Raw genomic sequence first — 17,663 nt, forward strand, 5'->3', positions numbered from 1 at the left:
GTTCTGTTTATTTCAGCCTTTCATTCTGAAAGATACTGAACTTAGCCGCACTTTTATAAGCCATTATTTACTAAGCTTGCCTCTCCGCTATAGGCGAAAGTGGGCAAAGCGCGACATTTTGGTACTTTGCGCCACCAAACTTTTACTCATGCAATAAAATTGCTTCGATATTTTACTGGAATGACCCACCACATGTTCAATGAAACTCAACTTAAGGCTGACAAAACTGGTGCTTCCAGAGCAGGGAAAAAAATCGCGAAGTGTGCCTTTGTAAACGAGAAAGCAGTCGAAAAGGAAGGATTATTCTGCAGGCCCCCGTTTTCGGCATATTGTGCAGGGCAACTGAAAAAACCGTCCCGGGTTACGTAAGCACTTATTTCGTTAAAAAGTTATTCGTCTTAACTTGTAAAACCTTTTGGAGGGTTTGTTCTGCTCGTTCTCAGAGGAAAATTCATTTAGCTGCAGGCTTTGCGGGGGGCGAAATGCGACGTCGTGGTCGGGGCCTAAAGTAAGGGTACTTGTTTTATTGCTCGCTCCAAAACGCTACCCTCATTCTGTCGATCTCTAGCATGTCCGAGCGTGCAAACAAAAAAAAAACATTGACTGACGATTGGCACAAACAAGGCATGAAGTAAGCTCTGGAGAGCATTTTGTGGCCCGTAAGGAAGCCCCCCCCCCCCCCCCCCCCCTCCCTCCTCCCATTAACAGCAAAAAAAAAAAAAACATGACGGGACGTGAAAACCAGGAACTGTACAAAGTTTCTTTGAAAACTAAGCAGCCCAGCCTTTCCGACGAGCAATAAGCTTTTTTTTGTACAAATACATTTTGACAATGCAGCAAGCTCTGTTCGCTTTGAGCTATAAACACGTCGATAAGGTTGTTTTCACGTTCCGCGAATCGAGCCAAATCGCACCTCCATTCAACAGAGACGATGGGAAAGCGCTGCAGCTGCGACACACTTAAACAGAAAAAGCGTTGCGAAGAAGAAGGCCGGAAATTCAAAAGGATTGCGCGCCCAGCCTATACGCAAAGCATGCCTGTCGAACTTCCAATACACTGTAGCGAATAATGGAGCAAAGCAGTGCCGGGTTGTGTTTGGTTACAGTGTTTATCAAGCGGATTCGGAGTCACACATATTGTGTAAATGCCCAAGAAAGCAAGTTTGTGGGAATGCTTTGCAATACTGAGGAATGTAATAATTAGGAAGGACGTCTCATTCTTCCCCGCGTGTCGGGGCAAAATGAAAAAGTTTGAATTTTGTAATAAAACATTTATTGTGTTTTGCTTCAACTGTCCTTTGCATATTTACTAAGCGCGATGCCAGAGCGGCAGCGAATAATTCTGTAATATTTGTTTGTCGCTGTGTGCGAATTGCAAAAAAAAATGATGACTTGCAAATTTGTACCGAGTTTTGCCCCACCCTCCCCTATGTCTGAGGCATGCATGAGCTCTTCGCCAAAGGGCATTTGATCTCGTGCCTGTCTGCAGTGTTCAGCCGAACATAGGCCGACAGAGGTGCACTGAATTCTGCTTCTCGTTAATGCGTGCACTCACCGAAAACAAAAGTCCTTGCGGGAGCGAGGAGCGAATGGTTAGATGTCCAAATCGTTCAGACGTCTCGAACTGTTTCAGAATGCTGGTTCGCAGCGCAAAAGCTTTTCACTGTGTGATACGCACTGTAGCAGTGCTTATCCCCGCCCTTCCTTACTTGCCCTCGCACCAAGACAAAAGGCGCCAAAATTTGGTTTACGTATCCTCGAAAAATATGGCCACCACGAAGCCTCATATGATAATAGTTCAAGAACCGTGAATTTCTCCCCTGTCAATAGCGCGTAAGCTTGATCAAGGCAAGACGGCCAACCGTAAACAGATGAGCGAGGATCAGTTGTAATTTTGAGCTCACTCGTGATTCTCGGTCGCGCAGTGACCGCTTTTGGCGACGCCTGTCGCTGAGGGCCGATGCCGCGGTCATTCAACTCGAACGGGCGCTTTTTTAATCTGTGGACACCCACAGCGACACCAGGGCGCGGTGTACCGTATTGCAGATTGGTGGGCTAACGTTGAGATGGTACACGAACCACATGAGAACTTGGTGGGGGAGAAGGCTGTAATTGAGATTCCGGCATCGACATTAGTAGAAAAATTGCTGGTGAGTGGACAAACATATTTGCATGAAATTCGCAGAAAACCGTGAGCATAGCACGCTGACAAGACTCTTAAATGAAGACTTCTGCTGGTCGACATGGAGCAACTTTTCCAGCTCGAACATGGAAAGACACAAAGTAGCTTGGACGGGAGGAGGGCGGATAAGATGACAGACACAGCGCTGACTCATAACTTGTGATCCTGATGATGATAATAACCAAATAGAATACCTCAAGGACGAAGGCAGCAGCTTTGGCTTTTTTTTTTTCAGTTCGAAACCATAACTTCATTAGCTATCCTGAAGTTCTGAGGCCTCTGATGCCTCGACTTTTCACTTTCGACCTATGAGATGAAATGACCTTGACTGAATTTGACTGCCGGCGAACTTGGATGGGCTCGGGTAGAATACAGGCTTCACCTCGTCTCAAAAATTAATTGGCCCAGCTCCAAAAGTGTGGTTGGACCACCCCTGAAATTTAGATGGCCCACTCCCACAAATCTTACCCACGTTCGGATCCGAGCTGGGACACCCTCAAACGGGCTTGGCACACCTCCGAAGTACGGGTGGCCCACGGCCACCTCTGAAAATTTGAAAATTGAGTTTACTGGTGTTAGGAACCAACCTTCGGCACCTCTGAAATGGGCCTAGCCCACCCCCGAAATATGGGCGGCCCACCCCTAAAATTTGAAAATTGAGTTTACTGACATAAGGAACCAACCTGGGACACATCAGAAATGGGCTTGGCCCACACCGAAATATGGGTGGCCCACCCCTGAAAGTTTGGAAATTGAGTTTACTGACTTTAGGAACCAACCTGGGACACCTCCGAGATGGTCTTGGCCCACCCCAGAAATATGGGTAGCCCACCCCTGAAAATTTGAAAATGGAGTTTACTAACGTTAGGAACGAACCTGGGACACCTCCGAAATGGGATTTGCCCACTCCCAAAATATGAGGGGCCCACCCCTGAAAATTGGAAAATTGAGTTTACTGACGTTAGGAACCAACCTGGGACACCTCCGAAATGGGCTTTGCCCACCTCCAATATTTGGGTGGCGTACCCCTGAAAATATGAAAATCGAGTTTACTGACATTAGGAACCAACCTGGGACACCTCCGAGACGGGCTTGGCCCACCCACGAAATATGAGGAGCCCACCCCTGAAAATTTGAAAATTGAGTTTATTGACGTTAGGAGCCAACCTGGGACACCTCCGAAATCGGCTTTGCCCACCTCCAAAATTTGGGTAGCCCACCCCTGAAAATTTCAAAATTGAGTTTACTGACGTTAGGAATCAACCTGGAACACCTCCGAAATGTGCTTTGCCCATCCCCAAGATTTGGGTAGCCCAACCCTGAAAATTTGAAAATCGTGTTTACTGACGTTTGGAACCAACCTGGGACACCTCCGAAATGGGCTTGGCCCACCCCCAAAATTTGCGTAGCCCACCCCTGAAAGTTTGAAGATCGAGTTTACTGACGTTAGAAACCAACCTGGGACACCTCCGAAATGGGCTTGGCCCACCCCCAAAATTTGGGTAGCCCACCCCTGAAAGTTTGAAGATCGAGTTTACTGACGTTAGAAACCAACCTGGGACACCTCCGAAATGGGCTTGGCCCACCCCCAAAATTTGGGTAGCCCACCGCTGAAAGTTTGAAGATCGAGTTTACTGACGTTAGGAACCAACCTGGGACACCTCCGAAATGGGCTTGGCCCACCCCCAAAATTTGGGTAGCCCACCTCTGAAAATTTGAAAATCAAGTTTACTGTCGTTAGGAACCAGCTTGGGACACCTCCGAAATGGTCTTGGCCCACCCCTAAAATTTGGGTAGCCCACCCCTGAAAATTTGAAAATCGAGTTTACTGACGTTTGGCACTAACCTGGGACACCTCCGAAATGGGCTTGGCCCACCCCCAAAATTTCAGTAGCCCACCCCTGAAAATTTGAAAATCGAGTTTACTGACGTTAGGAACCAACCTGGGACACCTCCGAAATGGGCTTGGCCCACCCCCAAAATTTGGGTAGCCCACCCCTGAAAATCAAGTTTGCTGTCGTTAGGAACCAACCTGGGACACCTCCGAAATGGGCTTGGTCCACCCCCAAAATTTGGGTAACCCACCCCTGAAAATTTGAAAATCGAGTTTACTGACGTTAGGAACCAACCTGGGACACCTCCGAAATGGGCTTGGGCCACCACCAAAATTTGGGTAGCCCACCCCTGAAAATTTGAAAATCGAGATTGCTGTCGTTATTAACCAACCTGGGACACCTCCAAAATGGGCTTTTTCCACCCCCAAAATTTGGGTGGCCTACCCCTGAAAATTTGAAAATTGAGTTGACCCACATTCGGAACCGTACTTTCGCACAAAGTTTCTTGCTTAGCAATGATAAACCGCGAGCTTTTTTTTTGTTAATCCGCATGTTCCAAATCTATGGGGGTTTTGATACATGATGTTCTGAACCTACGATGACCGTGGCGTTCTGCCCTGAAGCCTTTTGTCGCAGGGCTCGATGCCTGGTATACGGCAGCGGCGAAGCGGAAAAATTTTCTTTTACTGAGATTTCAGTAGATGCTAAGGGGACAGGGTAGGCTCATATTCTATTGGCGTAAAGATAAGAAAAAGGGAGGAATAAAATATGCTAAAACCCGAATGAGCTATGCTGCTAACAATACGGGTCGTTTATGGTGCTTTAACGTCCCAAAGCGACGCAGGCTATGAGGGACGCCGTAGAGAAAGGCTCCGGAAATTTCGACCACCTGGGGTTCTTTAACCTACACTGACATCGTACAGTACACGGGCTTCTAGAATTTCTTCTCCATCAAAATTCAACCGCCGCGGCCGGGATCGAACCCGCGTCTTTCGGGCCAGCAGCCGAGTGCTCTAACCACTGAGCGATCGCGGCGGCTCAAGAATACAGGTCGTAAATATGCCGAACACAGGGGAAGTATAGGGCCAACCTTGCGCTCTTAAGGAACCCCCCGTGGACTAATACAATACGGAACTCTCAAGTACGGGGCTCATTAGCCCATGTGTGGGTTTGGGGCATCAAACTCCATGAATTATCATTAAACTGAGCTTTACTTCCTTGAGATATGAAGACAAAGACAAATAATTTTTAAATCTCTGCCGCCTGATGCGCAGCGTGGTAAATCTGGAGTGCGGGGCAGCGCATAAGCTTGTGATCACTTAATCAGAAAATCGCCGTCAAGAATACGACAGCGCCATCTATGCTGACATGAATCGCGCTCAGAGGTGGAAAATCCCCGGGACAGTTCGCACAGACACGGCGACAGCTTGCTGCGCAGTCGTAGCCGCGGACGGTGCACGTGTGCATTGCTTTCTGGAAGAGATCGGTTTCTCTCATCCGGTCTGTCACCAGAAGCCCTCCGTCGCGCGTCTTCAGCGCACGTTCGCCGCCGACCGTCATGGTAGAAAACCGAGCCAGGCGCACCGCGCAGTTCGTCATCCGGTCCCACGCTGCATGGTCGACTCACGCCACCGGTGCTGCTCTGCGCTCCTATTGGCTGTCGAACTGCCTCGGCGTGTTGCTGCCCTGGTGGGCGAACCAGTCGGCGTACCGGTAGCAGGCAAGCGCAAATAAATAACCGGTGGCGAGACAACAATGGAATCCTGCCTTGACGCTGAAAGCAACTTCCTCGTTCCTTTTTGATGATAAGCTTGAATATTTTAGGGCTACAGATCTATCAATTTTTTTTTTTCAACTGTGCATTATGGGGAGCCTGCACGGGCTTCGCGGAGCCAGGATTGTCCGAGTGGTCAGTGAAACAAGTGGTCAATGCCTGTTGACATCAATGAAGTTGAGATCACACTGTAGACGACGGGTTACTAAAGGACTGAACATAGTTCACGCCGGCAAAAAGTTTTTTTTTAACACTAAAGCGTGCTTGATTTATGACATTGGTTATATCTCGGTCGCGTCCTGCGTGGTCCAAGCAGTTAGGCAGAACGTGTGCTACGTTGTCCATGGACTGAACCCGGTCGCCCGGATCTCGGTGCATGCCATGGCAGGTGGCGTAGCGATACACGATGCTTGCCCTGGGCAGGGATCCATGCTCTGCTCACTAAGCTGCCAGCTATGTTGCTGCTATTAGTGTTCGTCTTCGAGCACTGATGCTGAGGAGAGCAGCGCTCAAAGACGGAAAATCCCCAGAGGGACAATTTTTGCGCACATAGCGACTGCGTGTACTGGGGCAGGCCCATAGATAGAGAGCGAGGCTATTGCTTTCTGAGAGCGATCGCATTCTCCCATCCGGTCTGTCACCAGACGCCCTCCGTCGCGCCTCTGGCGCATATGCATTCGTTGCCGACCGCGCTGGAAAAAACCGAGCCGCGCGAGCAGCGGAGGCCGCCATCCCGTCACACGGTTGTCGAGTCGTGCCACCGTTGCTTCACTGCGCTCCTATTGGCTGCCGCGCAGAGTAGACACGTTGCTGCCCAAGCCGGAGCACCAATCAGAGGCTGTCGGCTCGAAGGGAAGGAAGTGTAGAGGTAGCAAGAAGATATTAGAGAGTCTTCGGTAGTCGTAGCACAGTAGGCGTATACCGGAGAAGCCCCTTACCTGGCCGCTGCGCATGCGCAACAGGCATCCGGCTGGTCCGGTATACGTCTACGCGAGTGTGTCGCCGCTACATGCTAGGACTCTCCACTGGCAGAATACTGCTTATGGGTGCGAAAAGACGTTGAGTAAAAAAAAAAAATGACCCGCTCAAGGAATCTTTTTCAACTTCGTGGACACTGAGCTTCAGCTATGCTAACGTTACATTAAACTTTTAACCAGGTTCTTCTCCTGCCTGTGTTGTTGCATTACGAGCTGTGGTTGTTTAATTTCGAGACATTGAAAACACGCAGACGTACACTTGTGCCGAGTCGGCGGCCTTAGCGAAGCCGGTGCACAATGCGTAGGGTAACCCCAATAATGGTGATGGGGGAGCTTAGAGTCGAACATGAATCAGTTCTGAGCTGCAATATTTACAGTTTCAGTCTCAAGGCTAGTGAGCTAGAGTTCCTGATCGAATCTGCTGGTTGTTTCCCAACATGGTCTTGTAACCTCATTGAGCTCCCTCGAATGTCGCACGCCTCGACGGCTTCCAGCGTACAAGAGCAGGAAGCCATAGAACTCACTCTTGGATCGAGCGCAAACGCATCTTTGCTTTGTAGAGGCCCAAAGTAAGAGCGCGAGCACAGAGAGTAGGCGACCAGGCGCCAGATTAAGCAATTGATCCTTCAGTCAGGATGATGGACTAATAAAATGCGTGAGAACCTGCTATTTAGCAGGTCCGCCTTCTCCCCGAACCACTGGAACATGACTTGGGTGAAGGGCTAGGCTGGGGCTTTGAGAGAGAGAGAAAGCGCAGGCGGGTTCGATTTGAATTTTTCTTGTCTTTCGTTACGCGCATGGCTGAACTATTTGCAGATGCGATCCTAGCCAGCTCTGAGCATTTGAAGAGCTTAAAGGTAGTTTTGGGCCCTTCGATATCGTGGACAGGATTGGCTTCAGACTGGCGACATCTCGTGCCGATATGATACCGCCCACACCGACGAGAGCTGCGATATACTCGCATAAGTTATCACGAAGACCCTCCCTGCTACAGCAAGAGCATGCTGTGCCTCTGGCGTGCGCTTTTGTTCTGGTCGGGGCAGATAACGCCGTCACGTACCACGGTGTAACGAGACGCTCATCGTCGCACTCCCCCAGTCGTCTTGCGCGCGCATTAGCTCCCGACATTGGCGAGATATCCGAGTCGTCGGTGACGCGTCATCGTCCTCCCTCCAACCACGCCGCGTTGCCCGACTCATCGTCGCGGCGTTTCTTTTGTTCCGGGGAACGTCGGAACATGACGCGAGCGCATACCGACGCACCAGGCGGATCGCAACCGGAGGGACGCGCAGCGCACAAACCGCCCGACAAGGCGCCGACATCATATCCAATGGCCTAAAGGTAAGCACTGTGGGGGTGGCTTATTCTCGAAAAATAACCATCTTGATGAGCGACCCTTCTTGGGGTGACTTGCTGTTTTAACTCTACGGCGAAGATCAGACTCTGCACGGAACGCTTGATTATTAGCATAGAAACTCGATCTCTCACCACACACGTAAAACCTAGACTGTCATATTCTTGCGATGAAAGTTTCGCTTGCTGGAATTCTTGGTTATGGTTTCGTTAATTCCTACTGAACAAGGAAGTCGGTGACGGACAGTAAGGTGCTGTCTTACCTCGGTGGGAGACTACTCAGGTACAATTAGTACCTTGATTTGGGCATGTTGATGTATTTTGTCTTCGAAAAAGTGATGCCGCGCGAACCGTAAGAGACACACGACAAACAGAGCGTACGCCTCGGTACAGCCCAAAAAAGATCTTTGCGCAACATATCCCGCATTAGAGACGAGGGAGAAGCGCCCATGATTTAGCGGCCACGCAAAGACAGTGGCTGCAGGAGAAGACCTTCGCTCTGAGGGCTGGGTTGAAGTCGTGGTAAGTACCATAGACTGATGTAATCAGGCCTTTGCATAGTATTTCTGTTGACTTCCGTGCTTATACCGGGAGCTAGTCTGGAAGGCGGGCACTTGCCACCACTTCCTGCTTAATAATTTAATTGCCATACGGAAACAAGTGGCGCAGGTGAACACACCCTATAATATGCATGGCAGGCAATGGCTGCGCTGCGCCGCAGCCTTAGCGGTTTACAGTGGCTCACCCCGAGCTCGTCCTAATTATTCTCTCTCGAAGAGATTGGCGCTTTCGGTGCTTTCGGTCATTGGACTCATCTGAATGCGGCGTATATTAACTACTGCATAAAATACGCCCAGTCAAGACTCAAGCATGTCCAGCCTGGTATATTCGTAAATACCTCACGTTCGCGCCTCATCTGGTAGTCCTTCCCGGTCAAGTGGATGAACTCCCATTGGCTGTTGACGCTCAAAGGACCGCCAGTGTTTGTATCCTCAACGTTTTGTCCTTGTCTCCTGTGCCGGAGTTACTTGCGGCAACAGGCAACGCCAAAAGGAAGACGGTGCCCGGATTTGATAGATTCCATCTTTTAAAAGCCGCCGCGGTGGCTCAGTGGTTACGGCGCTCGGCTGCTGTCCGCAAAGACGCGGGTTCGATCCCGGCCGCGGCGGTTGAATTTCGATGGAGGCGAAATTCTAGAGGCCCGTGTACTGTTCGATGTCAGTGCACGTTAAAGAGCAAACACCGGGTGGTCGAATTTTCCGCAGCCCTTCACTACGGCGTCCCTCATAGCCTGAGTCGCTTTGGGACGTTAAACCGTAACCCCCTTAAACCAGGCCATCGCGTAAAAAGCCCACAAGAATATGAGTGGCACTGTGCTTGCGCTCCTCCTCGACGCACCGCAAGCCGATTGCACCGACACACCGATCGTATACCGACAAGAATGGCTTGGCCGCACCATCCCAGACAACCGGAAGACCTTCCAACGTGACCCCAATTCCAAAACCAAGGGCGCCAGCGACAGGGAACCTGACACTTATCTCGTTTGCGTCAGAGCTTTGGAAGCTGGGAGCGAAAATATTAGGCACTAGAGTATCATGGTGGCTTGCACAGCACGGTTTCTCCCGCACGGCCCAAACTGGCTTCAATCCATCCCTTGGCACTGAAGGCGGGCTGGCCGATTTGGTGTCGTCAACCTTGTCTTCAACTTGCACCAGCAGTGTTGAGACCATTCTTTTCACAGACGTCGAGAAATCATACGATACGACCGCACCAGCGATTCAGACATCTTGAACTCTATTCACATAAAGCTCCACTTGCTTCCGCGGGCACACAGCTTTGTGAAATGATTCCTTGAAGGCAGAACAGTTGCCATACGCTTCAAAATAGACATTATGGAACCATTTTTTCCTTTTGCCGTGTGCCTCAGGGATCGGTATTGACATCGATGTTAGCGAACATGCTATTTTTCCTTCATGCTTGGCGCCCGCAAGATATATTTATTTATATTTTCACATATTTATGGTACATGACGCAAAGAAAGGAAAACCATTCTCACTCGGTGCTGTATGAGTTAGAGAAGTGCCAGTAATTTGATTAAAACGGTACGCAAAGATGCGAAAAGTTGATACTATTAATCTCAAGATATCACATCAATTTGGCGTAGGGTGCTTTAGGATTACCGAAAGCACATTACAGATGCGCCAATTAGGTTTCTTCCTAGACACCAGACTTACTTTTGTTGTCACGTAGATTGGATGCAATTTTTTCTCTCTCTAGCGCAGACAGCTTTCGGTGGGTAAATTTACACGCTTGAACATGTCATTTTGTTTGAAAAAAAAATAAAAATAAAAGGTAAGCATGCCAGGTTGCAAAAAAGTGGAGTTGAACCCAGTTCCGAACCGGTACAGAACAGTTTCTTTGAATCGTTCCGGTTCGGGTTCAGTTCTAGTTTCAAGATGGGGAAAAGTATCGGTTCGGTTCCGGGCAAAAATACAGGTTCGGTTCCGGCTTCAGGTTTAGGTTCGGTTCCGGTTCGACACCCTGGCAGCAAGGCATTGGGTTCACTACTCGTTTCTGTCTTGAGCGCAGTGAAAGCGACAGGTGTTAGGCTGTGCTTCTGTTTTATTAGTTTTGTCCATATTGCCTTACCTTTATGATGGCCACCCGGGTTCGAACCGACCGCGGGGCCCGCGTTTCGATGGCGTCGAAACGCAGAAGGCGCCCGTGTGCTGTGCGATGTCAGAGCACGTTAAATATCTCTAGTGATCGAAATTATTCCGGAGCCTTCCACTGTGGCACACCTTTCTCTCTTTCTTCTTTCACTCCCACCTTCCTCCCTTCCCTGCACGGCGTGGTTGAGATGTCAAAAACCAATCTAGCTATGGGGAAAAGGGAGGAGGGTGGAACGGAGTGCGTCCCACGCTCACATTATGAGGGAGTATTTCGACTTTGTCACTATATTATCTTTGGAAAGAGTTTGCGTGGTACACAAACCGGCAGTCCAATTCCTCTTGGATTTTGCTGTTACTACCTATAGTTAAGCCCCCACCGCAACGTGTGCCATTCACTCTATAGAGACGCCACTGTGAACAAGAAATCGCTACAATCCCTCCAAGTGACGCGGACGACGATTCTTTCAGAACCACGTTGGCGGCCTATTTATTTTAAAGAATTCGTCGCAGTTTTCACTCTCCACCGGCAGTGAAGTTAATCTTTCGACGCCACATCATGTCGCGCCAAAAGCGAAGTCACTGGCTTTAAGACCCTTGACCCAAGCCTGTAAAAGCTTTTCATGTGCAGTCACTGACAAAAATTTGCGGTATGGATTCGCGGAAATTAATTTATTTCTGTATTGCCTGCTAGCCAGTCAATTGGTGTTCGTTCCCGTATATAGAGCATGCGTGTCTCCTAGTGCAGTTTTGGTTTTCATTGACCAGCTTTGCATCACCGAGAAGAAAATAATTATAACCTGAAATTCACATTTCGCGAACTTTTATCCATGAATGTACAACACCGGGTTTCCTTCATATGTAGAGCGGCTATTTATCATGGCCAAGAACACTTACTGCAAAACGGGGGCAAATTTTCACCTCCTACTTTGAAGCTCAGTTGCTTCTGCGGTGCGAAAAATTAAAAAAATCTGAAGCCAGTGTATAGGTCTTTCCATTATGAAAGAACACGACAAGTTTGGACAAGACAACAAATGTGCTCGTTATTTCGCCCTAAAGTTGAAAAAGATTTTCGGATATTATACACAAAGAGGAAAATTAGCTATAAAAAAGAAAAAAAAAGTGAGTTCGACACGCATAACTATGAGGTAATTAATAACTGAATGCTTAGACTTTGTTCCCTTTCATATTAGAAGGTCCTGTACTTCTTCCTATGCGTGGAAACCAGAAAGTAGTTGAAAAGTAATCACATTATTTTCGAAACTAATTGTAATGTAATGTCATTATATTTTGTGAGCATGCAATTGTTTATGAAAATTATTTACCTTTACGCGATATTCGGGAAAGTAATGAATGCAATTAATTACTTAAAAAAAAGGCTTACAGTTGCGGACAAGGGTGTTTCATCATTTTTTGACTTGTTCAGTGACAGCAAAACTTTTTTTCACTTCAGCGCATGACCAGACGAATTTTCGTCGAATCTTTGACTTAAGTGCTTTTCAAAAGTAATTTTCCCATGTATGCTCCATCTGCTGAATGGTTTATCTGGCGTTGTGATCTGTCAAAAATTCGCTGATTGGTCGAGACAGTTATGGCGTCGTCAGGTCTCATGATGTGCCACCTCCCCGCCGCCCCTACTTGGCGTTGTGGTTTGTCATAAAATTCGCTTAATCTAATACTACCGTATTCTCCACACTTATTGTAAATAAGTGTCCCTATAGATTTTATTTAACACCCCATGAATGAGGCTTTCCTTTCACTATTGCTTGATATCGAAGCAGCCCTTGAATGTCACAATTTGCTTTATGTAGCTCGTGACACCTCGCTGCATATTGATGAAGCAGCGGCCTAACTTTACAAAGCAGGTTACTTAAGCCTGGGCTGATAAGGTTAACAATATGCACGATATTCGTCAACTTTTCAAAGCGGTTGCGACAAAATCCTGTTGAAGCTATGATGTGTTTCTCGATACCACCTCTGTTTTGGGTACCTGACAACAGCCATTATCAAGTGCATTGAAACATGCCACCTCATTCCTTGCTGATTGGTTTTAACAGAGGTGCCTTCTCGGAGCACAGGATATTTATTTGTTCTCAAAGCAGGATCAAAGAACTTTTTTTTTTAACATACCGCGCGCTCGAAATATGCATAAGGTTGTGGCCTGTCCTCTCAGAATTCTAAACCTTCATAGCCGTCACCTCAGAAAGCTGTGCTCGGGGGGATGAACCATTTCCAACCACGAGCCGTTGCAGGTGCGTTTTCATCCTCAGATCTTGCACTGTCACTGTGCGGTTCCACCACTTGTGGTTCGTCGACATCCTCTGTATCGTCGTCTGGCTCCTCGCCTTCAACACTGGACACATTTCCATTTTGTAGCTGTTCAAACAGTTGTTAATTTCTTCGCGGCACCGGGATCGACGTAGACGGCAAGAGTAAAAAAAGAGTTGCCGGTATAGGCACGAAATGCTGCCAAGAAATAACACCGATCATCACTCACTAGCCCCCCCACCCCCCAGCAACCGCTTAGCCCTGACGGTCTCAAAGTCACGCGTGTCAAAGATGTCGCCTAGAGAACCATCTACGCAACCAATAATAAATATTTCGAGTTTGTTCCTTCGGGCGGTCATTTGTCAGGGTTTGAAATAAAATCCAAGGAAAAATATAAGTACGAAAAAATCATTTCACCTGTCGCTCTGGCAGTCTACACTCCGCTGGAGCTACTTGTGAACCCCAGCTCCCCAGCGGCACGAGCTCTGCGAAAATGAGGAAAACAGTGATGTCTATCGCAGCACGCATTCGAGAAGAGCTAGTCTAAAAAAAAAAATACCCTTTTGGTTTGGTTTTAGAGGAGCTAGCAGGAACTTTGTGCGGTGGTGTCAACTGACACTGCCAGGGCTAAAGGGTTGATGAAGTTTGTCGCTTTTAATCCTTTGTTCCTTTGTTTAGAGCGATCCATACAAAAATACCCATAAGTAGTTACACTCTGCTGCGTAATGCGCCAAACTCAGCGAAAGCTGCCTCCGTGCTGCTGGCTGTCTTTTCCTAATGCCTAAGACCCACAGTGAAGCGTAAGATGTGCAGATTTTGTGGAAATCTGTGTTGCGTGCACAATGATTGCAACAGGAGCACGGTGTCGCTATACATCCCCGGGAAATTATTGTGCCGAACTCAATGGTGTAAATGCTACATTTTCGTTTTGTATGGCTTTAGCCGCTTCAAAGCTCGGTTATCGTTTATACTTGGGCACAGTGTGCGCATTAGATTGCTCGAGTTAATTTCACTTCCCGTCATTTGTAATATTCAGAAATGATCCCACTTAGCTTTCTGTAGGCGAGCCTTAGATTTCAGAAAGCCTTACCCACTGAGCGATCTCCCTTAAACGAAAAAGCCACATTGCGCGGTTTGCCTACTACGGAGCAACTTTGATTCGACTTCGCGTTCCAACAGGCGAGGGGCGCAAAAAAGTTTCCGCAAAGTCTAAGGCCAACTACGAAGCGATGTGGTCAGCAGCGAAGCGCATGCCGCTCTTTGCGCTCCCTTGGCTGGCAGAAGAAAAATGGAAGTGTCCCAGACTTCCTCATTTACACTCAGTAGTTGGCCTACCAAAATATTGAAAAATAATAAGCTAGTAGTTAGACGGGTGAGATCCCCATAAAGGTTACGCGCCACCCCTGCTGTGAATTGTGAACAATAGGTTGGGCCGGTCTGCCTATAACGAACGCGTGTCGAAGAGAGGTTAAAGAAGTTTACGGAAGGCTGTTCTACAGCAAAAGAACAGGCCACTTATAGCAGCTTGCAGAAAATTAAAACGACAACACTAATGACTTGCACAAATATGGTCGCGGCAGAGGGCCACTAAGGAACAAGACATATCACGGCATATGAGCAATACAATTCAAGAAACGACTACTAGGCTGCAGAATTTCAAGATTCAAAACTAAATCCATTACAAGTCGGCAGTTACTACAGAACTGCAAGTAGATAAGTTATGATTCTTCATACGTTCTTTGCTATTCGTCGGCACTGGGAAGAGGCTTCCCAGACAAGCGTCGGGTTGCAGGTTGAAATTTATTCGCTTACATCATAATCCGAATCAAAAGTCCCCCTCTATCTTACATGCTACGTGGTTAAATACAGTTGACACACAATGCCCACCAATAGGGTCCTAGGTTCAACCCCGAGGCGGCGACGTCCACCCTCCGGCAATGTTCCTTCTTTCAATCGGAGAGGGCCGGAAATTAAAATCGGACACACACTGTCGCTGCTCAAGTGACACCATCTCACAGCTGGGCCTCATCTGCGCATTATCCAGTTCTGGGAAGAGTCTGTCTTGCAGTTGCTGCTGTCATCCCCGCCGCCGGTCCCGCTGTCGGCTCCACCAAGGGCGCGGGATTGTCGTACCCGCGAAAGAACCTCCATGCTGGAGTCCTCACCAATTCAGGCCGCATGGCGCAACCCGGGAGTAGCACAACCGCCAAGCCAGGGGCCTTCACGTAGGAGACTCGATCCACGCCCCGCCCGGTACACACACACACACACGGGGGGGGGGGGCTATCGAACCACGCGACAGCAGCGCTAATCCTTTTAGACTTTGGCGACGACTCGCCACGTTGCACATGCCGCCACCACGTGCAGACCGGCCATACACGAGGGGGAACGTTCTTGCATTGCACCAAGGCTGGCTCGAGGAAACGGCTCATTGCCGGGCCTCAGGCGACCTTGCGGTAGTCGTCGAGCTAACAAGATGTTCACGAATAGATAAGGCAAGAGCAATGGTTGCCAAGAGTCGACATATTCTTCAGGTAACAAGTCAATGTCAAAATGTCAATGGGCAATGTCAAAAGCAATATGGATAAGATAGTTAACGTAGCCGAAGAGTTCTACACAGACCTCTACAGTAGCCAATGTAATCAGAGCGTTAATGAGAAAGACAGCAGTGCATAGCAATGCGTCATACCGCCAGTAACGAAAGATGAAGTAAAGAAAGCCTTAAAAGCAATGAAAAGGGGAAAAGCAGCTGGGGAGGATCAGGTAACAGCAGATCTGTTGAAGGATGGAGGGGACATCGTGCTAGAAAAGCTAGCCACCCTGTATACGCAATGCCTTATGACCTCGACTGTACCAGAGGCTTGGAAGAATGCAAACATTATCTTAATTCATAAGAAGGGAGACGCCAAGGACTTGAAAAATTACAGGCCGATCAGCTTACTGTCCGTTGACTACAAAGTATTTACTAAGGTAATCGCTAATAGAGTCAGGGCAACGTTAGACTTTAATCAACCAAATGATCAGGCAGGCTTTCGCAAAGGATATTCGACAATAGATCATATTCACACTATCAATCGGGTGATAGAGAAATGCCCAGATTATAACCAACCTCTATATATAGCTTTCATTGATTACGAGAAAGCATTCGACTCAGTGGAAACCTCAGCAGTCATACAGGCATTGCGTAATCAGGGGGTAGTAGAGCCTTATGTCAAAATACTGGAAGATATATATAGCAACTGCACAGCTGCTATAGTCCTCCATGAAGTCAGCAATAAAATTCCAATAAGGAAGGGCGTCAGGCAAGGAGGCACGATCTCGCCAATGCTGTTCACCGCATGTTTACAGGAGGTATTTCGAGGCCTGAATTGGGAACAGTTGGGAATAAGAATAAATGGAGAATACCTCAATGATCTGCGATTTGCTGATGACATTGCCTTGCTGAGTCACTCAGGAGGTGAACTGCAAATCATGATCAATGAGTTAGACAGGCAGAGCAGATCGATGGGTCTAAAAATTAACATGCAGAAAACAAAGGTAATGTTCAACAGCTTGCAAGGGAACAACAGTTCACAATTGGCAGCGAGAGCCTAGAAATTGTGACAGAATACGTCTACTTAGGACAGGTAGTGACAGCTGATCCGGATCATGAGAGGGAGATAACTAGAAGGATAAGAATGGGGTGGAGCGCATATGGCAAATTCTCGCAGATCATGAGTGGCAGTTTACCAATTTCCCTCAAGAGGAAAGTGTACAACAGCATAATCTTACCGGTACTCACCTACGGGGCAAAAACGTGGAGGCTAACGAAAAGAGTTCAGCTTAAGTTAAGGACAACGCAGCGAGTCATGGAAAGAAAATTGATAGGTGTAACGTAAAGAGATCGGAAGCGGGCAGAGTGGGTGAGGGAACAAACACGGGTTAATGACATCCTAGTCGAAATCAACAGGAAGAAATGGGCTTGGGCAGGGCATGTAATGCGAAGGCAAGATAACCGCTGGTCCTTAAGGGTAACGGAGTGGATTCCAAGAGAAAGTAAGCGTAGCAGGGGACGGCAGAAGGTTAGGTGGGCGGATGAGATTAAGAAGTTTGCAGGCAAATGGTGGATGCAGCTGGCAAAGGATAGGGTTAATTGGAGAGACATGGGAGAGGCCTTTGCCCTGCAGTGGGTGTAGTAAGGCTGATGATGATGATGATGATGATGATGAAAGTAAAGATAGGTTCGTTCTTCTTGGTCGTGGTGAGATTTCGTATAACTCGTATACCGGGCTCCACCACCGGGTGCCCCACCGTCCGAGACGAGACGGTATAACAGACGAGATCCGGCAAAACTTGACTGAAGGAAGGAAAACTGAAACTTTATACAGGAATTCACATATTTACAACAGAATAAACGGCAAGCATGATTACATGGGACTGGCTAAGGGAAAATCTTCCCTCCTTGGCATCGCCAAAGATGCAAGGGAACTAAATCTAGCTCAGAACGCCTTTTCCCGGCTCCGGACCTGGTTTTAAAGACCTAGGAGACTGGCCCACCCCTTGCATCACCCAATCACAAACAACTAACACCTGATTGGTTCAAAAACTGTATGGCACGCCTTCCCGC

The sequence above is a fragment of the Amblyomma americanum genome, chromosome 1 (genome assembly GCF_052857255.1).
Source record: "Amblyomma americanum isolate KBUSLIRL-KWMA chromosome 1, ASM5285725v1, whole genome shotgun sequence".
NCBI lineage: Eukaryota > Metazoa > Arthropoda > Arachnida > Ixodida > Ixodidae > Amblyomma > Amblyomma americanum.